The sequence below is a fragment of the Pogona vitticeps genome, chromosome 1 (assembly GCF_051106095.1).
Source record: "Pogona vitticeps strain Pit_001003342236 chromosome 1, PviZW2.1, whole genome shotgun sequence".
NCBI lineage: Eukaryota > Metazoa > Chordata > Lepidosauria > Squamata > Agamidae > Pogona > Pogona vitticeps.
In genome coordinates, this window is record NC_135783.1 from 157440966 (window position 1) to 157466564 (window position 25599).

The following is a 25599-nucleotide window of genomic DNA, read 5'->3' on the forward strand; positions in this document are numbered from 1 at the left end:
ATAGACACTCTTAACCCTACTTGCTTTTTCTCTCTTTACTCTCCATGTTTTTTTTGCTCCCCCTCCCCAGACCCAGTCAAAAGCTGAACTATATATAAATGTACACAGCAATTTAAATATAAACTTTTATACTAAAAAAAACAAAACACAAAAAAGCACAACCTTCTTGCATATAACTTTGTATTATTAGCAGATGACAGAAAATCCATTCCTTCTTCCTTCCATGTAAGATTTTGAAACCATCCATTATTGTCAAGGGAAACTGGATGAATCACTTTTACTGTTCTAAATAAGGCAATGCAATGTTAGGAAAAATGTCAGAAATAAATCTCGCTGGATTAAAATAACATTTCTGCATCATATCAGTCTCAATGGCCATGCTTAATTTTTTGCATAATTTGGTAAGCTATTCCTTGCCTAATGTTCAATACATAAACAAGCAACAATTATTATTAAATGTTTAAGATTTCTGAGGATGATAATGTGCAGAAAGAACTGTTTTTTCTTAATCTTGTGTTATGCTTCAGGATACATTTTGTTATAGTCTATAAATAAAGTGTAAACTGTAAAATATAAGCCATAAAAGAAACTTTACGTAATGTAATGTGAACAGCTAAGGGGCAAAGGAGAGAATGAAGGGTGTTTTTTTTTCCCCTTCTAAGTTACTCCCCTGTTATTTTTTGAATAAACTGGATTAACTGTACTTACAACAGCAGATAAGGAACATATTTCTGATGGCTGAAAACATTCCTGAGGATTTATATAACGGCTCTAATGCAGTTATGCTTTTGGACTACATTTTCATATTTATGGAATTTTAAAGTATGTATACAGTAAAGAAGATATAGCTAGCAGTGCCTGGAAGAAGAAGTTCATAAATTTTTTTTAAAAAAATTACAAACTATATTAAGTTATTTTTCTGTCTAAATCCATGTTGAAAACACCTGCTCTGCCTCTGAGTTCTAATTTGTTGTAGCTCATATCTTCTGCAGAAGTAAAGGCTTCCAAAGCAAGAGACTTGCAAAGTTATAAATAATGCTAAAAATGAAATGAAAGGTTTACATTGTTGACTGACTGGGAGCTAGATTCCCTGGGCCCTTCCCCCCACACCTCCAAAAATGAGGTTTTTAAAAAGCAAGAAAATAATTTAGACAAATTTGATTCTTAACCTTTAAAGATTTTCTGCCTACTCCTGTACAGTCTTTATTACATTAATTTTTTATTTAAATTACACCATTAACTGGATATGAATTTATCAAAAATACATATATTGATTTATAAAACACTGTCATTAATTATTATAATAGCTAGAAGTAGCTGATATTACATAGCCATTTAAAGGTTTTTAATATAACTTGAACATACATAGATAGATAGATAGACATTATGGACAAGCCTACAATTTAAAATGGCTACCAGCAGTTAATGAAATCCCTGATTTATATTCTGCTTGCGAGATTGATTGGGTTGTTGCTTTATAGAACTATTTACTTTATGCCATTTTTAAAGGTAGTTTAATTTTTTAAAGAAATTAAGTAAAATAAAATATTAAGTTCTTTCCCCAAACAGATTTTTGTTTTGGTGTTTTAAACATTGGTAATAATTTATTATATGAATTTTGTTATATGTCACATACAGTCCATGATCAGTGTTCTCTGTAACAGCCCTCTATGCATACACACAATGCCATATTTTTCTCAGCTGAAACATTTTTTTTTCTTTTTAAAAGCATTATCACGTTGTTGTTTTTTTGTTGTTTTTTTACAAAGAACAAAATTCAGGAATTGTATAGAAATTTACTAGGGTCTCTAGAAATAAAGATACATTGTAAAACTGTGGTGGGAAAAAATGTGACAATGCTACAACAAACAACGAGAAAACATCCTCTAATTTAAAATATAATATGAAGAAGAGAAAGAAGGTTCACACAAGAAATGGTATAAACAAGGCACAGATGTATAAGACTTCCATATTACTGGTATTGCATTCATCAGTTATAGAGGAAAGGTTTGTAGCCTTTCAATTTTCAGTGCTTTTGAGATGCTTCACTTCTTTATTCTTTATATGACACATTCTTTTCTTTGAATGTATGTTACAAATATAGTGTGTTTTTGCTTTTAGACCTAAAGGCTTATTGAGAAGCTTAGTCTCATCTGACGAGTTTTAACAATTGTAAGGGTATCCTTTAGGGTTAACCAATAGGATGTTTTCAGTTTATAAGTATTAACAATTCTGATGATTTTTTTAAAAAATTACCAGCACTTACTATTTCTTAAGGCAACATTTCTTTTTTTCAAATGCATGCAAAATCATGGTGAACTATTTCACTAACAAGCTGCTTCTTTGCATGCATCTTGAAGCCATCTTAATTTAAGCATATGCCTTCAGCATTTTAATGGTACAATCAGCTTTCTGTCCAGCAGCAGCACTGTTTCAATTCTGGTATTTCCACATAAACATTTTGTAAATAATATTGAGGTTCTTCACCTGGGTGTGACAGCAAACTTTACAAAACATATTAATATGTATATTGTAACAAGATTTTCCAATATGTGTTTAACTAGAAGAATTCTCAGGAGATAGTTGTTGACTTGCATCAGTGATTCAAGAAAGCATTCCAGGTATTTGGGAATTTACTGATAACAATCCAGTATGAAGCACATGGAACAGGGCAGACCATATAGATACTGGGAAGAGCTACTGAGCCTCTTTGTTGATGGACAATTCATACTCCTCCACACCAGGAATGGAAAAATGCAGCTGCCTAGATGTTGTTGGTGTCCATCTCTGATCAGCCTAACCAGCATGGTCAGTGTTATGGAACTGTGATGTACTGCAGCCCCAACAACATCTGGAGGATTATACTTGCTCCAAGGACCTGCCAACCATCACGGCCAATGGTAATGAATTATGGGGGTCATACTGCTTAATATCTAAAGGGGCAAAGTCTGTTCAACACATATTGGAGACTGTGGTTTTAAGACTATACTGTGTTCTGACCAGTCTAGGCTGGTTCACTCATCCTCACTCTCCATTACTGATAGCCTTTTATACATATCCGAGGCCTCTCATCTCACAGCAGTGTAGATCTACAATGGCCTTATTATCTACAGTGATCAGAGAGTCTGAACACAAAGATTCTGGCCACCAATTCTTTACCTTAGCACAGCTGGCCAGACATGGCATAGTTTCCTTCTGATACCTGGAGCCAGGGGCACAGAGGCTTTGGCATTCTCTATGTTTTGGACTACAAGTTCCATCCATACTGATGAGTCGGGATGTCTGGGGGTGGAGATTCAAAACATTTGATTAAGAAAGAATCACTCACCCCTGGATTGAGATTATCAACTATCACATCACATCTGGCATGGTTAGATACAAAAGCATATTTCCTTTCCGTAAACTGAAGAGAACTATCCCAGAAGTGATCTGTTTCCAATATCTTTCTGCTATATGCAAACAGTTTGGAAACATGATAAAGCCTCATCCTGGTAATAAGGGATGAATTAATACCATTATAATTATCTGGGTATCCTATTACACATTGTACAGAAGGTGAAGGCAGAAAATTTTGAAACTGGGAAAACCAAGAAAGAGCAATGTGAATTAGAAAGAGATTTTGAACTCTCACTAGGTATATTCTTTATAATTTGGAGATGTTAAGTCCTAGATTGTTGCAGGAACAGAGATACTTTATGACCTCTGAATGTTTAATTGATCCAGTATTCCTTTAATTTATTATTTATTTAAAAGACTGTACCCCACCTTTCTCCTTCAAAAGGACCCAAGGCAGGTTACATCATTAGAAGACAATATTTAAAAGCTAAAACACAGCATATACAAATATTTAAAAAGAATCAAACAGATACCACTTTTAGAAACAGTAAACAAAAACACCAAATCCACATTCAAAACAGTAACAATAATTCATTGAGAAACCTCCCTCAGGCTGCCAGTCACTGAGGGAAAGCTTGCCTGAAGACAAAGGTCTTCACTTACTTGCAGAAGGACAGCAAAGATGGGGCCGGCCTGGCCTCCAATGGAAGGGAATTCCAAAGTCTGGGAGCAACATCAGACAAGGCCCTCTCCTGTGTCCCCCATGAAACACACCTATGAAGGTGGCAGGACCAAGAGAAATGCCTCATCTGATGATCTTAGCACTCAAGAAGGCTCATAAAGGGAAATGCAGTCCTTGAGATAACTTGGGCCCCATGAGCAGCCCCAGTTAGCAATCTGGCTGCCTCATTTCCAGAGTAGCATACACATAGGCAGACACAGTTAAGAGGCCATTGTCTAAAGCAGAGGTTTGCAACATGTAGACCTCAAAAATATTTTTGCATCACTCCAACCTCCTTAAAATAAATAAATAAATAAATAAATAAATAAACAAATAAACAAACAAACAAACAAACAAACAAACAAACAACACTGGAAGCCACCATTTACCTTATAGGATGCACTCTCTTCCATACTACTAAACACCATAAAATGTTTCTGGCCATTTCTACTTTACATTTTACATTTTTTAAAAAAAATCTGCCATTTTATATGGTCCCTGGGGAGCCCTTGGGTAGTAAATGGGCCTTGAGACCCACCAAAATTGCTCACTTCTCATCTGAAATTATTTGGAAGATACTTTTAAAGATGAGAATTACCCAAAGGAGTTAACTGACATTTGTAGAATTAGAAATAAGGCTCGGACAGATAAATCCTCACCACCCACTTTTCTCCCTTTGCACTGCTTGGTGGATAAATGACACATATCTTACTGAGGCATCCATCCACATGTGTTCTCAGAAACCCCATTCTCTTCTGTTTTGGAAATTAGACCCTCTTCAAGAAATAGTTTGGAAACAGTTCAAAAATGTTAAAGAAAGTGTAAAACAAATGACCTCTGTTGGCTTTTAGTAGATTACTGCTAAACTGATGGGAACCCTTGACAGAGATCCTCTGCTGCTAATCCACTTTGGAAATCTGATGTCTTTAAGAACAACTGTTGCAAAAATATTGAGAAAATACTTTAGAAATGATCTTCTTTGTATTGTTGGTGCTGCTGAGTCTTTAGTACATTAGCATTAGCTGAAAGCTTCCATCCTGAAAAGGTCTTGCTTTCTAAACTCTGCCCTGGAGTAAATGGAAACGAGATCAACAAAATACCTATAGGAGGTGGTTGTGACTATATCTCTCTTTGGCCTTTGCCTTCTCTGGACAGTGGGAAAAATGCTGAAATCAGTATGCCATTAGATACACATAACAAGGGCTCTATCTGGATGAGTTCTGTATGGATCAAATAATAGATGTAAACTAGAATATTCACCTGAACTATATAAAAGGGTGGTTTTGATAAAAATGATCCTGGATTTTCCCAAAGATTCTTGATGTAGCTCAGCTTTAACAAGATACTTAGATGTTTCATCATTACTCTATATGAAGGGTGTTTGTTTCAGCTAACACTGGGTTGTTGTTGGTTTTTGTCTTCTATTAGAGATCAACCATCATTCAGCTTCCTGAACTAAAAAATATTGATATTCCTGATTGTTTTCAGCATTTGCTCTTTAAAAAAAAAAGAGAGAGAGACCTTAGTCCAAAGTGGAAGCAAATCTCACTAAACTCAGTGGAACATGATTATACCTGATACCTTAGGACCAAATTCACAAATTACTTTCTTTTAAGAAATTCTTGCACAGTAGGACCTTCAAATCTTCAGGGGATTGGTTCCATGATCTACCACAAATGCCTGAGACCATGGATATGAGGAAATCCTATATAAAACATAAAAGAGGGCTGGACAAAGACTACAAGGGGTGCCTTTGAGTGTTGTATCTAGGGCTGCGGAAAACGACAGATAAAGGAAACTGCAGATAGGTATCCCTCAGATGCAAGGGTCCTGCTATAATTTGCTTTCTGATCTGGAGTAGATAGTGTATAGTCCATAAATTAAATTCCAGTCATTAAATCTGCCTGCCGAAGATGAATCACCAAGCAGTGCCAGAGGTAGGCTAATGAAGTTTGATAAGATGCAACTTCCTACCCAAAGGGAACATGTTGTGGAATGTAGCTTTGAAAACAAATACATTTCCACTCCTAAAAGGAGTGAATTGACATAAAGTATATACTTTATGGAATTTTATACCATAAAGTTATACACTATAGCATGAAATTTAAGTGCAAGTACATTCCATTTTTGTTTAATTAAAATGACCAGATAATACATAGGAATCCTATGAATTTGTTCATATATAAGGGTTACCATGGCCACATCACATGTAAAACTACTGATGCCAACCAGTTTCATGTATAAAACTGTAAGAAGAATTATACTGGATGAGGCCATAGGCCTACATATATAATTCAGCAGCCAGCTCACATTGCTGTGCACCAGTTGTCTATAGCAGTGGTCTCCATCCAACCTTGAGCCTCCAGATGTTCTTCAACTCCCAGAAATCCTGGCCAGCAGAGGTGGTGGTGAAGGCTTCTGGGAGTTGTAGTCCAAAAAATATCTGGAGGCCCACAGTTGAGGACCACTGGTCTGTAGGACACCCAGCAACAGAAATGAGTGCAACAGGAGCCGCCTATCTCATGCCTCCCAGCAGCTGATGTAAAAGGCATGCTACCTGTAGTTCTAGAGGGTTTTATTTGTAAGGTTGCATAACCAAGGATAGCCCCATTCTCTCCGAATTTACCTGCCACCTTCAACTGTTCAAGGTGCCTGCCAGCACTGTATCCTGTGGGACTGAATTCAACAGTTTGCTTGCCTTTTTTTTAAAGCACTAAACAATCCCAAATGTTGTATCCTTTCCTCATAAATGATAAAATTGTTCAAGCCCATTGATGGTTTTTGTTGTGCTTTTCTGCAAATGCAGCAAGGACTGGCCATCATGGTTTCTTGTCATGAGGGTGGGCAAAACAATTGCTATTGTACACATTGCTGCTTCCTGCTTTAGATGGTACAGCCGGTGTTCCCATTTTCCCTATAATCCTGCATTTGCATGAGAGAAGGAGATGCCATTATAAAATGAGTGATATGTGCTTATGTCAGGTGTTTAGATAAATTTCAAAAAGGTTTCATACTAGAATCATATCCTTATTGGGGGAAAATGGGGGCAGGAAGTGGTCAGAAAACTGTGTCCAGGCCTTGAGGTTTGCCATTTGCCAGACAAGACCAAAAAGGAGGAGGAAGGATGGGGGGGGGGAGCAGAGGTGGGATTCAGCAGGTTCGCACCTATTCTATAGAACCGCTTCCTAAATGTACTATTGGTTCTTAGAACCATTTGCTGGCCTGAGATGAATGAAGGAGGAGGGGCCAGGTGACCAGCTACGAGCGGGGGGAGGGGGCGCAATTAGCTGCCTCCCTTCCTGCACCACACTGAGCCATCTGAGGTGGGGTGTGGGTGAGAGAGATAAAGCCCTGGAAAGAGCAGAGGCATGAATGGGGGAAAGGGGGGGGAGGATGAGTCCTTGACGTCACTGGAGGAAAGCTCATGGCCTCGAGGCAGAGAGGGGGGGTGATTGACAAGGCATGAGGGCAGGACACAGAGGGAAAAAGTTTTGGGGTGAGACCACTTCAGTCAAACACCCAACCGTCCTCATTTTACTATGATTTTTTTCAAGTTAAAGGTACCACATAAGACTGTTGCTTATGTGGTACCCTTTTTTTTAAATGTCATGGGCAATTATTTATTTATTTATTTATTTATTTATTTATTTATTTATTTATTTATTTATTTATTTATTTATTTATTTATCATTAGGACATAGAACCTGTTGTTAATTTATTTGAATCCCACCACTGGGGGGGAGGAATAAAAAGGAAAAAAATAAACTAGATCTTAAAATCTTCATGTCTCCATCCTATCCCAGTTGTGGCAGAGGGTAAAGAAACAGCAAATACTGCAATGTGTTCCTTTTGGATGGCACCTGGTGGGTGTTGAGCCAAAGCAGGCAACAGTCCCAATGTCGGGACGTTTTGGTCCTTCATTGTCATAAACAGAAAACCTAGCTGTGAATTCAAGCTTGCTTCTGTACTAAGGAGTCTGTTCCACCCTGCACAACTGATCAAAGCTACATGATGGTATATTTGCACACAGGCTGTAAATAGGAACTGGGTAAGAAGAAACTTAGGCACTCCCCTGACCAGTGCCTCTCCTTATTGTCTATCGCCTTGGGTTTGTTTTCTGTTTCTGCTTCTGACCTGCACTTTTCTTTTTGGATCAGACACAGGTAGGTTGAGCAGTAATAAGAACCAGATGGACACCGTGCAGAAATTGCCCAAATGTGTATGAGAATGTGGGGAGCTGTCAGGCATGGAGAGAGGCTGGAATTTTTCAGCAATAAAATGGGATTTATCACCCACTCTACCACAGTCATTGCCGACAACCGTTTACCTTGACAGAAATCCCATTCCAATAGGCCACTCTGATGCAGATTTTTTTTCTACCCCGAAGAGTGATGATTGGTATTTGTTCTAAGGCTCAAATGGCCTGCACTAAAGGTGAGGCATTAGGCCAAAGTCCTGTATTCCCTACTGAGGCAAATGAACCTGCTAAAATAAGTTCCTTCCACAAAAGCTGTGTAATTGAAACCAGAGTGAGAGAATTTGATAAATGGCTTGACCCTGAAGGAATGTTAAGGTCATAAATTTTCATTGCATTTCTCCTCTTTCTTTTTTAAAAATATATTGATTATATTCAGTATTTGTCTCAGAATTTTTTCAACAAGCTTGCAGATCATCAACCATTGTCCAAAAGTACGGGGCATGGGAAATAAAGAGTGGGAGGTGAATCAGCCGTTTTAAAAGGCTTGCATGATCTTTACTCTCACGCTTTCTGAAGATGGCCAATGACACCTATCTGTCTACTTCGATAAGTTGCATTCATGATGTAATGTAACACAAAGATTGTATCTTTAAAAATCATGATGAACTGAGCTGAAGTGCTTGCATCTCATTTGCATTGATTGGAATGTACTTTGATTTCTTCTCAAGAGTGACAACAAATTCATTTTATCGATAAATTGTGTTTCTGGGTTTTTGTTTTGTTTCCGCCAAAAGATCGCAATATATATATTGAAATATATATTGCATTTTTTAAAAATGTAAATGGATAGAAGATTTCTATTGCAAAGAGGGAGACTCCACATAAGCCAATCATTTCTCTACATCTTCTACTATCACACATACCTTATAAAGTGCTACAATTATCACACAAGAATCTTCCCCAACTTCAGCTAATGCACAAGTTGCATTGCTGAAATAACATTTAACTCCCCTACACTGGATAAAAACACTTTTCTACTTGCCTATTCTGAATGCTGGCTGTTACCTTCCTTCGCCCTGTATCATAGTAACTTGGTTCACACTGCCCTGTAATTATTTAGATAAGATTTCACCGGTTTTATCTTCTCAACCTATTCTAGTGCCACTTTCCCCCTCCTCCCAAATATTCCTTTTGTGCTTGCTCGCTCTCCTCTCACTTCCAAGTGTCTCATAGAAGCAGCAGTGGAAAAGGCTGAAAATTTCCCTACCTTGGTGAGAGTGGGCACATTCTTCTGTTCATTGTGTCCATCCCAACATAGAGTACAGAAAAGGGAAATGTGAAGGGAATTCACATGGTGCCAAAATTTCCCTTCTGCTTCTATATCAGAGTTTGGACTTTTGACTTTGTTTGCACTACAACTCCCAGAAATGCCCAGAAATTTTCCCACAGGGCAATTATGGGAGCTGCAATCTAATTTCCACACTCTTTTCTGTAGGGAGCAAAGCCTCTTCGAAATGGGAATAACTCTGTGGGGGTAAAAAAAAATACGATGGCTGAAGAACTGAAAATACACTTCAGAAGCTGGATCTAAAAACATCCCCCTGGGGACTTTAGAGCTGTTTTCTTCCTTTTACACATGTACAGAAGCGAGGAAAGAAAGGATCAGAAGCATGTCTGCTGATTGCATTTCATAGTTGATGCTGTAACCTTAAGTGAATGCTGTCAAAGCTAAAATAATCTCCAGCAAGTGTAATCATGCACTTCAATTATGGTTTATTATTATTTTATTTTTATGACTGGGGTGTGTCTGGTTCTAATGCAGGCAACAGTTTCCAGTGTTGATGCTTTCTCTGGAATTAACTCTAAGATGCAGAAGCCCAAATGCCATACTTGACCCTCCATAAACCACTTTATGTAGCCACTGGTGCTGACTGAAATTGCAATCCACTATGCCGTTATGAATAGTATACTCCTTCTGACATAATATTCTTGGTCCCTTCAAATATAAATTGATGGCCTGTCTTCTGTAAGGAAAGACACTTGTATCTATGCAGTTTCTGTTTGAATCATAGACATTTCTTGATACTTATACTCTTGATACATACTTACGATTTTAATTCCTGAAAATCAAGTAGGGAAAATATAGTAGGGAAAATTAAATACCTTGTTTCCTGAAAATAAGACCTAACCTGAAAATAAGCCCTACTATGATTTTTCAGGATGCTCGTAATATAAACCCTACCCCAAAAATAAGCCCCAGTTAAGTGAAAGCCCGCCCTCCACCATTGTGCAGCAATAAGAAGAAGATGACAGGACTGTATTTGAATAAATGTAGATTGCTGTACATTAAAAAATAAAACATCCCCTGAAAATAAGCCCTACTGCTTTTTTTGGAGCAAAAATTAGTATAAGACCCTGTCTTATTTTCAGGGAAACACGGTAGCTAGACCTAGTTTTTGCAGCGGTGGTAGACCTGTGGTTCAACTGGCCGAAGCACTTCTGTATACAAAGAATTTTCTATCACATTGAAAATCAGAGATCAGGAAGAAGGGGATTCCTTCCTGGCATCTTGATGTGCTTAATTCTTCTCAGCAAGAAGTGGGAAACCAGCAGTACTCCTGATGTTACTGGACTTTATTAGTGCTCACATTGTAAAGATGTAACTCTCATCAGACCTTGTCAGCATAGTCAATAATGAAAGATGATGGGTCAACAACAGCTAGAGGATCAGAAATTGTGCCTCACACACCCCCGTCCTGGTTTGAAAGAAAGTATTCTCCTTTGTGCTGTTAGGGACTTGGCTCTGGATTTCTACATTTGTTTGGAAACCTCTGCCTAAACAGTTAAGTGAATAGTCCCTTACCAGCATTCAAAACATGAAAACAAGGAGTAGGTTTGCATACACTGTCTGCAAACCCCAGCTTCCCTGTCCCTGTAAAAGGCATTTCGGGCCTTCGCTTCTTCAGCACAATGGTCGGAAATGAGACTCTGGGCTTGTTCAACCAATGAAGAAGGGGTCCGACTCCTGACCATTGGGTGGTTTCCACTGTCACCGAAACACACATAGAAGCACCTGTTGCACCTCTTCCTAAATGTATCAAGGTCTGATGGTCATCCCATGGAAATCAGGAAGTTGAGGGATGTTGTGTGTGACCTCGCTAGGTCTGAATGTCAAAAGAGGGCATTTGTCTACCAGCACCAGCAGAGTTCCCAAAAGTTACCCTTTGGAATCATAAAAACCAGAATTCTAGAAATCATAATTCAAAAAGTAACTTTGCAAAACCACAGCTATCAAAAGCTTTCCATGTTGCATTTGTGGCTGTAACTCAGCAACCATTTTGGCTCTCATGCCCAAATTATTATTCATGTATAGAGCATTTTGAGCATTAAATAAACATAACATCCTTTGCTTACACACAACCCTGTCTAAGTGGGTGCCTCTTCCTCTATACTCGATTATCATACTAGACCATTTGTTAGATGTGAGTAAATGTGATACTGAAGAACTTCTGAGGTGTCGCCATGTCACCACTGCTAGTGAGCATCTGACATTTGAAAGTATGATTCTGAAAAAATTAATGCAAGGATGGAATATATGTGACATCTTAAAAGGAACTTGTTTGCTACTCATTATTCCTAGGCACCAGGCTGCCCTTCCTGTTACTATTGCCCCGATCACAGAAGTATTGCATTGCTTTGCATAGTAATAATGCATTGTTTTCTCATTACCAACAGGCCAGAAAGTAATGAGAAATAATTTATCTTTCCTCCTAATGGCCAATTCTGATACTGCTTTTTCAAAATATTTACATCTAAGTGACATAGGTGTAGTTTTTAAAGTAAATATACTAGGAAGAAGTAATGTATGGGCTGAAGCTAGTACTTTGTAATGGAAAGAGGAACAGATGAGGAATCTGGAGGCCTGGGTTCAAATTCCTGCTTGGGGGGGGCAGGGTGACAATGGTAAAACTACTGTACAGTACTACTGAAATGTTTCACTTACCTTAAAAAGACAGTCTGGTTTGCCATAAATTGGATGTGACATGATGGCACATAATAACAATGTAGGTGTTATTCATTATACCTGGAAAGTAACTTTGCGACTACTGATAACTTTATTTGTTACTCAAAAATTATTAATTAATTCATTCATTGCATTAATATAGAGCTTGTCTAGGGGCAAGCCACTACTCTGAGTGGTTTACAACAGTTAAAAGCACGCACTACTGCCAATTCAAAAAGCACAAACAATAATTAGAAACTCCCCTAGAGGTGGCAGCTAAACCAAATAAACATGTACATAATGGGTCAAAAAAATCTCTCACAGACTCTGAAACTCCCTCCCACAGGAGGCCAGACTGGCCTCATCTTTGCTATCCTTCCACAAGCAGACGAAGACCGTTCTCTTCAGGCAGGCTTTCCTCCATGGTGATTTTTTTTCCTAAGGGATTATTTTATACTGTTGTTTTACTTGAGCTTTTAATATTGCTCTTATTTAGGAGTCTTAATTATATCTGTTTAATTTTTTAAAAAAACATATTGTAATAAATTATTATTTTCATGTTTAACTTTGTTTCTTTTAATACTGTATAGCTGCCTTGGATGCTCTAGGAGAAAGGTGCCATATAAATATTTTAAAGAAAAAAAGAAATGTTCTTGAAAGCCTCTTTAAATGGCTCCGTTTTAACATGCTTCCTGAAGGTCAAAAGGGAGGGAGCTTGGCCTACCTTTACAGGCCACAAGTTCCAAAGTATCATTGCCATCACCAGGAAGGCTCACTTCCAAAAACAACTAACTACCAGTAAATATACTGCTTGTAACTAATGATATGGATGAAACATTCCTTTGAGAGTGCATCTGTTCTAAAAAAAAATGCAAATGTTCCTAAATTATAACAACATTTTTTTCTTGAAAACAAGTAGTGGCTAGAACAATACTTATGTTTGTATTTCTCAGTCTGTTAAGGGAGAAAACGGTAGTTCTGCATGCACTGCCCCTGAACATTTTGTTTCATGTTTGTATGCAGTATAAATGAATTTTCACTCTATTGCAAAGGGATAGAGGAGAAAAGAATGCTGTGAAATATCATCTAAGAAGGCAAAGTAAAATGGCCTGCTAGAATGAAGGTTCTCATATGTTTCTGTATAAATATTTTAATAAAAGTTGTAAAATAATGTACATTCCTCTGTTTTATGCCAGACAGACTTAGAATATGATGGATAAATGATGGTGGCTGAAATGTATGTTTCTGGCTTGCTTTCCCAACACACATACACACACCACTTTAAAATATTTGTGTTCCCTCTCCGGAAATTTTGTTTCTGAGCTATCCAGTGTGTGTGTGTGTGTGCGTCTGTGTGTCTATGTGTGTCTATGTGTGTGTCTGTGTCTGTGTGTCTGTGTGTGTGTGTGTGTGTGTGTGTGTGTTAGAATTATAAATCTCTGAAGTATAAATAAAATATGAAGAGAAAATGGCTTCAATCACTAACATTTTTGTAAACTAATGTTCAGCTGATGCAACTCAATTTTATTTTGCATCACATTAGTGTCATGGTGGTAATGACTGGCCTTTATTCAGTAACAGTTTGAGTCAGCACTTTGAGACATTTTTCAAATTAGGTCATACAGCAAATTTGTAGCTGATACAAAGGTTGATTAAAAAGAGAGCTCCACAATTTTAAAGCAATGCTGTAGGGGGAGATTGAAACCCTGTACTGAAGTTCCAGGAAATGGGAACTCCTAGAGGTGTGCAAAATGGATGTATTGGAAGAGGGAATAGAAAATATTTCTATAGAATGTTTGAAGTAATTCGGCTTTATGGTTTAACCAAAGGCCTCCATTATGCTACACTTTTATTGTGGGCCCTGAAAACAAACAATGAATGACAGTAAGGACACAGAGCAACAATCTATCTTTTTTTTTTTTTTTTGCAATGAAACTCAGTTTCTATCTACAAAGAGTTCTGAACCTGAGATGCAGAAGCTATAATGACTTAAAATTATAACAAGACTCCTTACTTCTTAATACTGAAAAATTAACCAGCTGGTTTGCAAAAAGTACTTATACATTTCACGTTGTTTCTGTGAAGATTCTCAGTCATCCATGTGAGGTAATCTGGAAGTTGAGTCATGGTAACTGGACTTCCTTATTAGGCTGAAACGTTTGGCTACTCATCCAAGTAGCTTCTTCAGTCTGAGGAGAGTTGGTAGGAGATTCCTGATATATCCTCCAGTTGGTTTTATTTCACTTTTAACAACCATTAATGATCCATGACAATGGTTGGAGGACTGCAGAAGTGGGATTTTCACCCATCCCCAGTCCTTTGTCCTTCTAATGAGTCTATTCAGACCAGAGGGAAGTGAAACCAACTTGGAGGCTATATCAGGGGTCTCCTACCAACTCTCCTCAGACTGAAGAAGCTACTTGGATGAGTAGCAAAATGTTTTCAACCTAATAAGGAAGAAGTCCAGTTGCCATGACTCAACTTCCACATGACACATTGTTGGGAAGAGGTTTAAAAAAAAAAAATCACCTCTGCTTTACCCAGCATCTGAAAACATGGTGAAATATAACTGTCAAAAAAGAGTGTCAAGTGCTCAGCATACCTGAAACACATCAACCTAAGTTTTTAAGGAACTGGGCATGAACATTGTCCATTTTCTTGCATCTACTAGTGATAAATGTCACTGGAACAATAAGAATGTAATGTCTGCATGTCTGCTGAAGTGAGTCCACACCTCAGGCAGTGGATACATCAGGGTTATATCTGTGCAGGAGAAAAAATGTACTTAGCAAGCACTAAGGATTTTCAAAAGTCTCCTGTGGGTCCTCTGATGATATCAATTATCATAAGACCAGTTGTTCTCTCTATTTTTAATCATAGGGAAATAATAAGGAAAGGAAAGGAAGCCACAGATTTGAGCAGGGCAGTTGAGGACAGGACATTTTGGAGAACATTCATTCAAAGGGTCTCAGAAGCAACTTGATGGAACATAACAACAACAAATTACTATGATCTGCCTTGTTCAATATTATTGGATTTGTCCAATAGATAACTGAAGCATTCGATTGTGAGATTTGATTCAGCAGAATCAAACATGTCTAAAAATTGGGATGAGTAGATTGAGTGATGGATCAATGGATTGATGGATGAGATAGTTGAATGCAGCAGAGGCTCCAGGCACAGATGCTCTTCTACAGTCCTTTCAAACAGACTAGTTGCACGGGTCCCGTTTCTCCAGTGATTTTGATCTTTCCCACCAGCTGCATCAACATCTTCCTGTCAGCCATGTTCAGTGTCTGTGATTTCAGACTGTGCCGAGGAACAAAAATGAAATAGACTAGTAAAATTAGAAATAGTAAAATAACAAAATAAAAAAAGACTAATAAAATGAAAAAGAACTAATATAATGTATTTTCCTTGTCAGAGAGCTACAGTAATATATTATGATAGCAGAAGTACTATATGCCATCAGATCTTAAACTAGTGGAATACCCAGAATAGAAGAAAAACAGGGAAATTTGATAGGTTGTTGCCAAAACTGATCCAATGGAAGAGTGTTTCAAATATTACAGCTTCCAAATTTAAAATGTGTATTTAAAAAAAATGCAGTTCCATAATAGTGGCCATAACACCTGCAAGTAGCCCCAACACAGCTGGTTCAACCAACAATATTTTGCCTATGCTGGCACACTTATTATTGCTTTGGATAACACAGTAACTTCCGAGAGCGGCATGAAGCCTGCCTGCCCTTGTGGGTCAGTCCAGGGGAGAAGCAACTTGAGCTCCTTCACATGGAGTCACTCTCTTAAAAATGCATTTGTGGTCACGTCCACGTGGAGTTGTGACATTTAAAATGATACTGTGAACAGGATTTTCAAATTAAGATTTGTACACGTGGTCCTGGGGTGATTAAACAAAATGTAAATATTTTCAGAAGCAAAAGGAAAAGTAGAAGGAGTGAGAGAATTCTTTTACCTTGAAAACCAGAAGGCGTTACATTCTTTCAGCTGTTTGCTTTGTGCTAAGCCATGTCCCTGAACACATATTTTCAAAAGCTGGCAGCTGACTTTCTATCGTGTGTTTGATGTCAAGCTCAGGAAGAAACTTTACAGTTCTCTGCATGTTTCTGGAGTCAGTCACTTCACCCAAAGTCCCCTGACAGTACAACACTTCAAATCCCTCTGAATGGGAAGGCCCATTTTATTCTCAGTCACTTTGAATTTGTATCTGAGGCTGCCTTGAAAGATTCAGGAGATGAGATTTCTTGCACCAAAATAATGGAATGCAGCAACATTCACAAGGGGAAAAGATGGTGCGAGGAGCTCTGAGTGGCAATTTTGAACATCTCCCATTTAGGAACATGAACAGCTAACAGCCCCAATTGTTTTCACTGCTAAGGGGTATGTTTACACTTCAACTAGGACTGTTGCCTTGGCTAAGCTGTGATCTATAACAAGCCTGAAAGTGGGAGGAACTGAAGGTGACAGATCCGTGCTTCCAGGCCAGAGCTTTGAGTGCTTACCTCTTGAAATTTTGGATTCAAATCTCTGTGAATCCAATCACATAACTTGTAAAAGTAGCTGCTTTGCCCTACAGCTTCCCATAGCCATGGTGCTTCATTGTGCTGGGAGCAGCTTTATCTATTCGCCTTGGCCAGTACGGATGTATGAGCATTTCATTTCCGTTTGGCTTAGGTAAAAATTTACCAAGATTTGTGGATGTGCTCCTACCTAACATGGAAGCAAATGGGGATTTTACAATTCCAAACGTAGGACAACCTGACATAGCAGTCTACCCTTATCATGACTTTAAGTGTCCTTGTTTCTACAGGCCCTCTTGAGAATCCTCACAGCACTGGAAGGCTTTGAGAGCCCAGGAGTCTATTCTGCATAGCGAAAGATGCAATATCACTTAAAAACTAGTATTGGGAAGTTGGGCTTTGAAAATGCTGGAAAGACAGCATGGTTATGAGTAGCAAGCAGCCGATCTGCTTGTTAGGACTGTGTCTGTGCTCAATTGGTTTTTCTCCACAATACAGCCAAATGATCATATTGGGTTCATCTTATATTTTGGCAAAATCTCACTTGTTCTGTAAACATTGGTATATGAACATGGTGCTCTTACTTTCCACAGACAGGAAAAGACTTGTAGGAGCATCTTTTTAAAAAATGAAAAGCGGTAGGACTTTGTCAAAGGTCATCTGAGAATCTGTCAGTCCTTGTCTTCAGATGGAAAGACTGTCCATAAAAATGAAAGTTAGGTAGCACTTGGTCAGGTGCCATATTAATTCCCATTGTTCAATTTAGATGTAAAATAGGGCTGGCTTGCATATATATTCCTGACTCCAGCAGAATCAATGTAGTTATTAGGAGCATAACCAGGAGCTTGCTTTATATGTTTGCCTGCCTGTCCAGTAAACACATTCTTGACTGTCAAGCATGTGAGGACTAATAAATGAGATTTTGTAAGCCAGTAAGCAGTGTAAAAACTGACAGTCCTGGCTTGATGCCAGCTGTATCCTCCGTTGTGCTGGAGAAATTTTTATCTTTAAGTTGAACTCAAGGCAAAACTTTGGCCCTTCATCCTTAGATTGATCTGCTCTGCATAAAGGGACACCATTTTAATTTGATCTTTTCTGTGATTAAAGTAATCTTAGTGACTGGTTAATATGTTTGGAAAGTGATCCTAGAAGGACTAAATCCCTGTGACTTTATTTCATTTGTTTTATATCAGTTTGGTTTGAACTGATTTCTGCTGTGCCTTGAAAGAAAAAAAAGAGCAAAAAAAACCAACAACAACACTCTGATGAGAATTGTGTGGAGACTGGAAGAGATCTTTGCCACATGCTCATATGCATACATAGAGCATATACACAGTTGCCGTTTCAACTCATAAAGCCATAATGGTGGACATATTTGCAAAAAGAAACAAGTGAACACTTTCGCAATAAAAGCACGCCCTCAAAGAATTTAATCATGTGTTATTAATTGGACTGAGGACCCTAATTATACGCATGTTTGCTTAGAAGCAATTTCCTATAGAGGTCAATGGGGCTTATTCTCAGGATTGCATTCTGGATCTCCAAAGGCCTGCCTGCTCACATGCCACTGTGAAATAACTGGTGTCCTAGATGAAAAACCACCGAGAAAATGCAGGATGTCCTTCTTCCAGTTTCCTGCAGGGGCTCAATGGAGGAAGGTTTGTCAATAATGACTGTGGAGGCGCTGATGCTTTTCACTTGCAAGGCTCTGTATGCTATATTCTGAAGGGACAAAGAGGAGCTATTATGAAATGCCTTGCAAGGAGTACTGACGGGTGATCATTGTGCAACCCTGGTACTATTTTGTCTGTGTACAGATTAAAACAACAAGGTGTTTTGTGGCACCATAAAGATCAAGAGTGCTAAATATTCAAAAACCATTAGGGAGACACTTCAGTCTCCCACCACACTCTTTCACTGGCTCCAAGGCTGCCATCATTTGACCACCACCACACTCAAAGACAGATTTCCAAAAAAAAAAAAAAACACAAAAAACCAAAACCACACGGGATAATTCATCAAGAAATTGAGTATTGTGCAACCTGAAAGGCTTCTTGTTTCACTTCATTCATTACTCACCTCAGGTATTCAATAGATCTGTACCACCATTAAACATATGTTTGCTTTGTGATTGTGGTTCATGAAATAGCCTCTGCTGCAGTGTTTTGATTTCTCCTGTCCCTTCTCTTTCAAGCCAGTCACCAAAGCCCATTTACACCAGGGCTTGTGAAAGTGGGGCCCGCAGGCAACATGTTCAGCACTTTGTTTAGCCAAAGTGTGCTCCAAGAAGCCTATATGGCTTTTACGGAAACCAGCCACTTCCTATTTTGACAAAAAGGTCTTTTCTAGCCTAAAACAGATGAGGGATGTGCACTAGCATTGGAATTTCTGGATATCTGGAACTCCATTGAAGTCAACATGAATACTATATAGTTGTTATGTTTCCCTTTAAAAACACACAATAAATCTAAATGTTTTTCAAGGATTTCTCTGACACCTTCCCAGTGGTTGTGCCAAACAAAAAGAATGCACACCAAAAGCCAGCATTGCCTAGTATCAGGAAATGATTGTAATGGGCATACTGATTGAACCCTGAACAGTGGGAAGGCCAGCAGGAAATCCCAACAGCATTGAGGACAAGTTGCAATGGGGAGTGGGCAAATACCCTGGACAGAACTGGCAGGCAGATTGGAGCAGCAGATAGCCTGCAGTGCTTGGGAATTGTGCCAACAGCATGGGACACAGGGCAGTAGGGTGAGTGAGCACAATTCTGGAGCAGTGGTTGGAAGAAGGAAAGAGGCAGAAGGAGGGGGCAGCAGACTGAAGCATGACATGTCTAGTACTGTACTGTGAGCAGAGTGTGCCATTTCCCCCTTCCATAAAGGGGAATTCAGGGAAGTCCAGCAAGTTGAACTGTAAGGAAAATACATTTTCCTACAGATCTGGGTTTCAGGTGTGAGCGATGTGGATTGAAAATGTCCCCTGCTTGAAAGCAAAAAGAAAAGTGTGCTACTTATATACCGTCCCATAGTGCTTAAAGCACTTTCTGGGTGGATTACAACATGGTTATGCAGGCTATACATTCCATACACCCCTCCCAGTAAGCCAAGTACTCAATTTAAATTATGTGCAGCAGATGTTCACATGGCTGAGTGCATGAAGGTGCTCAAGTGTGGGCAGGACTGGGGTCTCTTCTCCAATCTTAGCATGCACAGCCACCTGCAGACTTCAGGTACTCTCCCCCATCTCAGATGTGAATGTACCTGAAGGGGACTTCCTACCAAACACAATACTGCTTTGTATAGGAGCCATTTGCCAGAAATGTGAGCCAGAGGAAAATCACAAAGTCATAGAATTGGAAGACACCACTGAGGCCACCCAGTCCAACCTCCCGCCATGTGGGAACATCCATCAAAGTACCTCCAGACTCCACCACACTCCGAGGCAGCCTAATCCACTGCCGGACAGCTCTGACTGTCAGGAAGTTCTTCCTAATGTTCAGATGGAATCTCTTTTCCTGTAGTTTGAAACCATTGCTCCATGTCCTAGTCTCTGGAGCCCTGGAAAACAAACCTGTCCCCTCCTCAACATGACATCCTTTCAGATATTTAAACATGGCTATCATGTCTCTTCTCAACCTTCTTTTTATAAGGCTAAACATTCCCAACTCCCTAAGCCACTCCTCGTAGGACATGGCTTCCAGACCTTCTTTAACCATTTTAGTTGCCCTCCTCTGGACACGTTCCAGGTTGTTAACATCCTTTTTGAGTTGAGATGCCCAGAACTGGACACAGTACTCCAGGTGAGGTCTGACCAAAGCAGAATAGAGTGGTACTATCACTTCCCTTGATCTAGACACTACACTCCTATTCATACAACCAAGAATCGCATTGGCTTTCTTGGCAGCGGCATCACACTGCTGACTCATGTTCAGTTTGTGGTCTGCCAAGACAACAGCTGAGATACGGGGACATCTGCAGGTGGGATCTGAAGGCCTTGGGAATGGACCTCAACCGAAGGGAAGGCCTGACATATTAGCATTCAGCCTGGAGGCAGGCATTACATCATGTCCTAGTTTGCTCTTTTTGCCTATGGGCCTGCTGAACAACTGTTTGGCAGGCCTGCTTTCTCTGTCCCCACAGTCAGCCCCCGGCCCCTTCCCACTGCCCACATCGCCTCCCTACCTTTTGCTACCCCCACCACGCCACCTCTGCTGGAATAGAAACTGCCAGTTTTTGTGCCTGCCCTGCTGAGCAACTGAGATGTTGCTTGGCACCTCATCAATTAGCTACAATTAGCTGCATCAACTTAGACAAACTTTACACAAGCATCAGTAGAATTTCAACTAGTACTTATATGTGTAAATACATGTAAACTAGATTGGTAGAGTTTGTTTGACTCTAATAGAAGATATATCCAACTAAGCTGTTGGATGACTGGTGTAGTTTGTTATTTTTCTAAATTACTATTTAGGGGATGCAATAGTTAGTCATTGCTTTCAGATCTTTTCAAAAGATAGAAACAATGCAGTTAACTAGATTTATTAGTATTTTTTTCCAGGCTAGAGATGGCTATATTATAGAGGTGAAACATGACTTTTCATGATCAAGCACATGGTGATTAAATAAGGTTAATCCTCATTCTATATGCTAATAGGATATTTATAATCTCAACTGCCTATCCAATTTAGCTGTTTTATTCTCTGTTGTTAAAAAAAAGTATCTCTTATTAGTGGGAGAGAATACCCTCACATTACACTACAGATGCTACCTTAATTGGGCTCCAGAGCATTGCATGTAATTAGTCCACTTCTTTAATATTTCATCTGTAATTACATGATTAGCAGTGTGCTTAAATTTCAAAAAAGCTGCCAGTTTGAGAGTTGTTTCCCAAGAAGTAGCATTTTTTGACCTTTCCAATGCATCATAAAATTCTGACATCGAGAGAGTAGGTCCAGGTTGGCAGTGGCTTGACCGACTGCTCTGTTTTCCTAAGAGAGAGTTTTGAGCTTCGGGCATTTCCTGCAGCCACAAGCCCTCACCTCAACCATCTTCCATCTAATACACAATGGCTACTTGTGAGGGGTACTCAGGAGCAATACAACCAAATCGCCTGCTCAATGGCACATCCCAGTGTGTGCAATGGGGAGGAAACTGTTGTTAACAAAACAAGCACAAAAGAGGGAGGAGACAGAAAGATGCTCCTCGCTTTTCTTTTGCTAGCATTTTGATTTTGGATATGGTGAGTGCTCTGAGCTCAAAGGGCTCTGACTGAGATAAAATAATTGTCCTGCCTCTCAGTGGCAGATGGTGCCTATTGGTGAGGCAGAAGATAGAACAACCAATGGCGGACAGAGCTGGGTTGACAGACACCTGCTATTTGCTGCTGGTTTCCTGTTCTCCCTCCCTGCCTTTTTCTTGTTTACATAAGAGACACATACACTGACCACTGAGTCTGATGAGAAGAGCAGAAAAGAAACGTAAGCAGGACCCCCTAACTCGTTCTCCTCTGGTAAGAAGGCAAGTAATAGTGGGCTCACTGAGCCTGAGATTGGTCAGAGTGCTATTTGTCTTAACAGACCAGCTGCTATGGCTGCCCATTGTACATGGGTCTGACTAATGCAAAGCAACAGGGGGAGGGGCTGTTGACAGGACAGCATTGGGATTGGCCTGGGTAGGACCAACAGAGGGACACAACTAAAACAATAACAACAACAACAACAACTGAAACTTCAACATGTTGGCATAAAACCCAAGTGAAGGTTCACTGTAGCAGAGGAGCAGCATGATAGGTACAAGGACAATGTCACGGTTGTGGAGAAAATCAAAAAATCACGAACTATACACACAAAGGGAGATCATACTTCATGCTATAAATATATAAATGGCAGTGCTATTAAGACAGGTGTCACAATTCAGGCACTTTTTTGTGGAGGTGGGTAAAGTGTTAAAGAGAAGAAACCACTAATATATTTCCCCCTATCTAGATGTCTGATTTCTTCTTTGATGCGTCTCTCCAGATATATAACATGTTTTATTTTCAACACTGAGGTCATTTTAGGGCCTGCTTCATCTCCCAGCATTTACCTTCCCAAACCTGTCCACTGGCAACCTATGCATTCCCTTGCTGTTTCATCTCTGCTTTCTGCTACTGCCACTTTCTACAATAGCCTTATTCAGACATTGTACAGTTCAGTGTTCTAAATACATGGGTGCCTAGCCTTGCCCTCATTCTTTGTTGCTTTCCACAAATGCTCACAGACAAGCCTGAAGTTCAGGCTCTCTGCTGAGCAAGAACCCAGGTTTTCCCACCTCCTTCCTTGCATGTGGAGTCTCCACACAAGAAGGAATGTCTCCTCTTCAGACTCCATGCTGTAAGTGTGAAGAAAGGAATATCAGAGGGTAGCAAGGCTAAGTAGACATTCCCTCTAAACTGGATTGTATAAGCCTGAAGAGGCTGTTGTCTTAGCTTGGCTCCTGGCTGAAGTAAAGCAGGAAAGTATTCAGAATGTGCTGCATGGCATCTGGCTCAGGTTTTGCAAACTGACAAAATATTATGAATTGAAAACCAACATAGGATTTATACTTACTACTAACCTCTCTCCAACATTGTTGTGGCTGGGGAACTATAGACATTGTATATAAGGTTGCTTTTATCAGTGAGATGCAGTAGGACAAGTGTGGGCTCATGAGACAACCATTTAAAGCCCTCATCATCATTGAAAATGCCTTAAACTGGCCTCAGCCATCGTAATTCATCCCCAACAGGTGTCCCTCTGAAACAATGCAGTCTTCTTGCCTAGAAACACCTCAGCGATATCATTTTTGCATTAATATCTTCCCAAACCAGCCACTGGAACTGACAAGAAAAACTTAACAACCCATCCCAAACCTGAGGACTTCCTTCAGCAAAACTGCTACATCCATCCTTCTGGAAATTGTCTGATTTCTTGATTAGAGTCATCTCTATGCTGTTCACCTGATTTCAGAGCAACAAGGAAGATTGGGGCAGAAAAATATCCTTTCTTGGATTCCCCTCCAAAAATAAAGGTTGATCTTGAACAAAAGAAATCCCCTATTCATTAGAAACATCGGAGACTTGATTCTTTCAAATGATCCATGCAAATTTCTTCCACGAAATCAATAAAAGTTATTGCATTTGAATTTTTTTTTTAAAATGTAAAGACGTGCAGCAGCAGTAGCACCGCCGCCATGATCAGTATCCAGTTCAGTATTTAGGCACTTGAAACCTCCACCTGTGAAAACTGCTGTGGTGGTCAAATGCAGCACTGATTGCATGTCTGGTCACACCAACCGGTGCCTCATTAGAACAGCACAGCAGTTTCCACATCTGGAACTCCAGATGCACATAAATGTTGAACAGAATATATAGTATATAAAGATAAAACTGGATCAGCCTATATCTGTTTGGCAAGGATTCCCTCCAAATTTAATGCAGCTCTAAGAAACAGTGGGAGAGAGTAACAGCTATCATTTGCTGTCCCATGGGAACAACCCTTTGCATTTCCCAACGTCAATTTGAATTTGTTACCAAGTTGAACTGGACAGCCTCCAAACTGGTCAAAACCAACAAGGACTGGTCTCCAAGTTGCCAAGCCAATTGAAGTTCTAGATAAAACTTTTTGGTTGATACACCATTGGAACTGACATCTGATTCCACTGGGAAGCACTGAGAGTGTATTAGTACCTTTGTGACAGAAGGCTGTGATCTGCACATGCAAGAACAAGCAGATGAAGTGATGGTTTCCCATAAACATTTGCTGGTGAATGCTTTGACCTCTTGTGGAATTTGATATGATGCTTTTTAGCAGCTATAGTTGGTCAGGTCAAAAAGATTGGCTTTGCTTCAATGGAGGTGCCTGCCAGGGCATCTCAGTTCCCCTTTCTACAAGGGGAAGGCTCAGTGCATGCAATAGAAAATGGATAAAAGCACACAAATCATATTCCTTTTACATAAGAAAAATAGGAAGCCTTTGCAAGTGAGGATTATAGCCATCTTCATTCCTTCTATCCCACAAAATCCAGGTGCTGAGGATCCCTATTTCCTTGTTAGCAAGAAACCTCTACTAACTTCTAAATGAGGCATTCTGAAAGAAAGAAAGAAAGAAAGAAAGAAAGAAAGAAAGAAAGAAAGAAAGAAAGAAAGAAAGAAAGAAAGAAAGAAAGAAAGAAAGAAAGAAAGAAAGAAAGAAAGAAAGCTAGCTCACACTGGTCGCAAGCAAAGGCCAAAGGTAAATTATTGCTATATCAGACAGGCACATAAATTTTCTTCCTATTTTTAACCTGGCTTTTAATTTAATAAGTTTTATGACCCTTATATTAAGTACATATGTTTTACAAGACACTGTGTCCCTTGAGTCACCCTAGATTTGCTCTGCTATAGCAGAGCGAAATGAATGAATACTGTGTTTTTGATTTTAACTCACCTCTTCTTTGATCCTTTTATTCTTTCACTATCATTACATTTAAACACACAAGAGAAATATTTGAATTCTCCATTCTGCCACAAAAAGCAGATTTAACAAATTGGGATTGTCCTATAAAGGACACAGCATTTAAATCTCTCAGCATCTGCTGTTTTATGTACAAGAACATAATGAAAATCATGCATCGTATGACAAGATTTTAACAAGCATCTGATAATTTTCGAAAGGACAGAGGGTCAAGATATTCTTTCATAGTTCTTTGAGTAAATTTGCCTAATGTGAGCAATAAAAAATCAGAAACAAGAGAGGGGTGTGTTTGGTTTTGGTTTTGGTTTAATAATGTCTTGAGTCTTGC

At 39.3% G+C, this 25599-nt stretch overlaps 1 long non-coding RNA gene across 2 annotated transcripts in view; it reads left to right on the forward strand.

Moving 5' to 3' along the window:
• LOC140708243 (uncharacterized) overlaps positions 1 to 25016 on the forward strand; it is a 35271-nt gene extending 10255 nt beyond the window's left edge. For both annotated transcript variants that reach the window (XR_012088411.2, XR_012088410.2), the window contains exon 6: positions 24844 to 25016. This is a non-coding gene — a long non-coding RNA (uncharacterized LOC140708243). The remainder of the gene's footprint in view (positions 1 to 24843) is intronic.
• Positions 25017 to 25599: the final 583 nt, after the last annotated feature.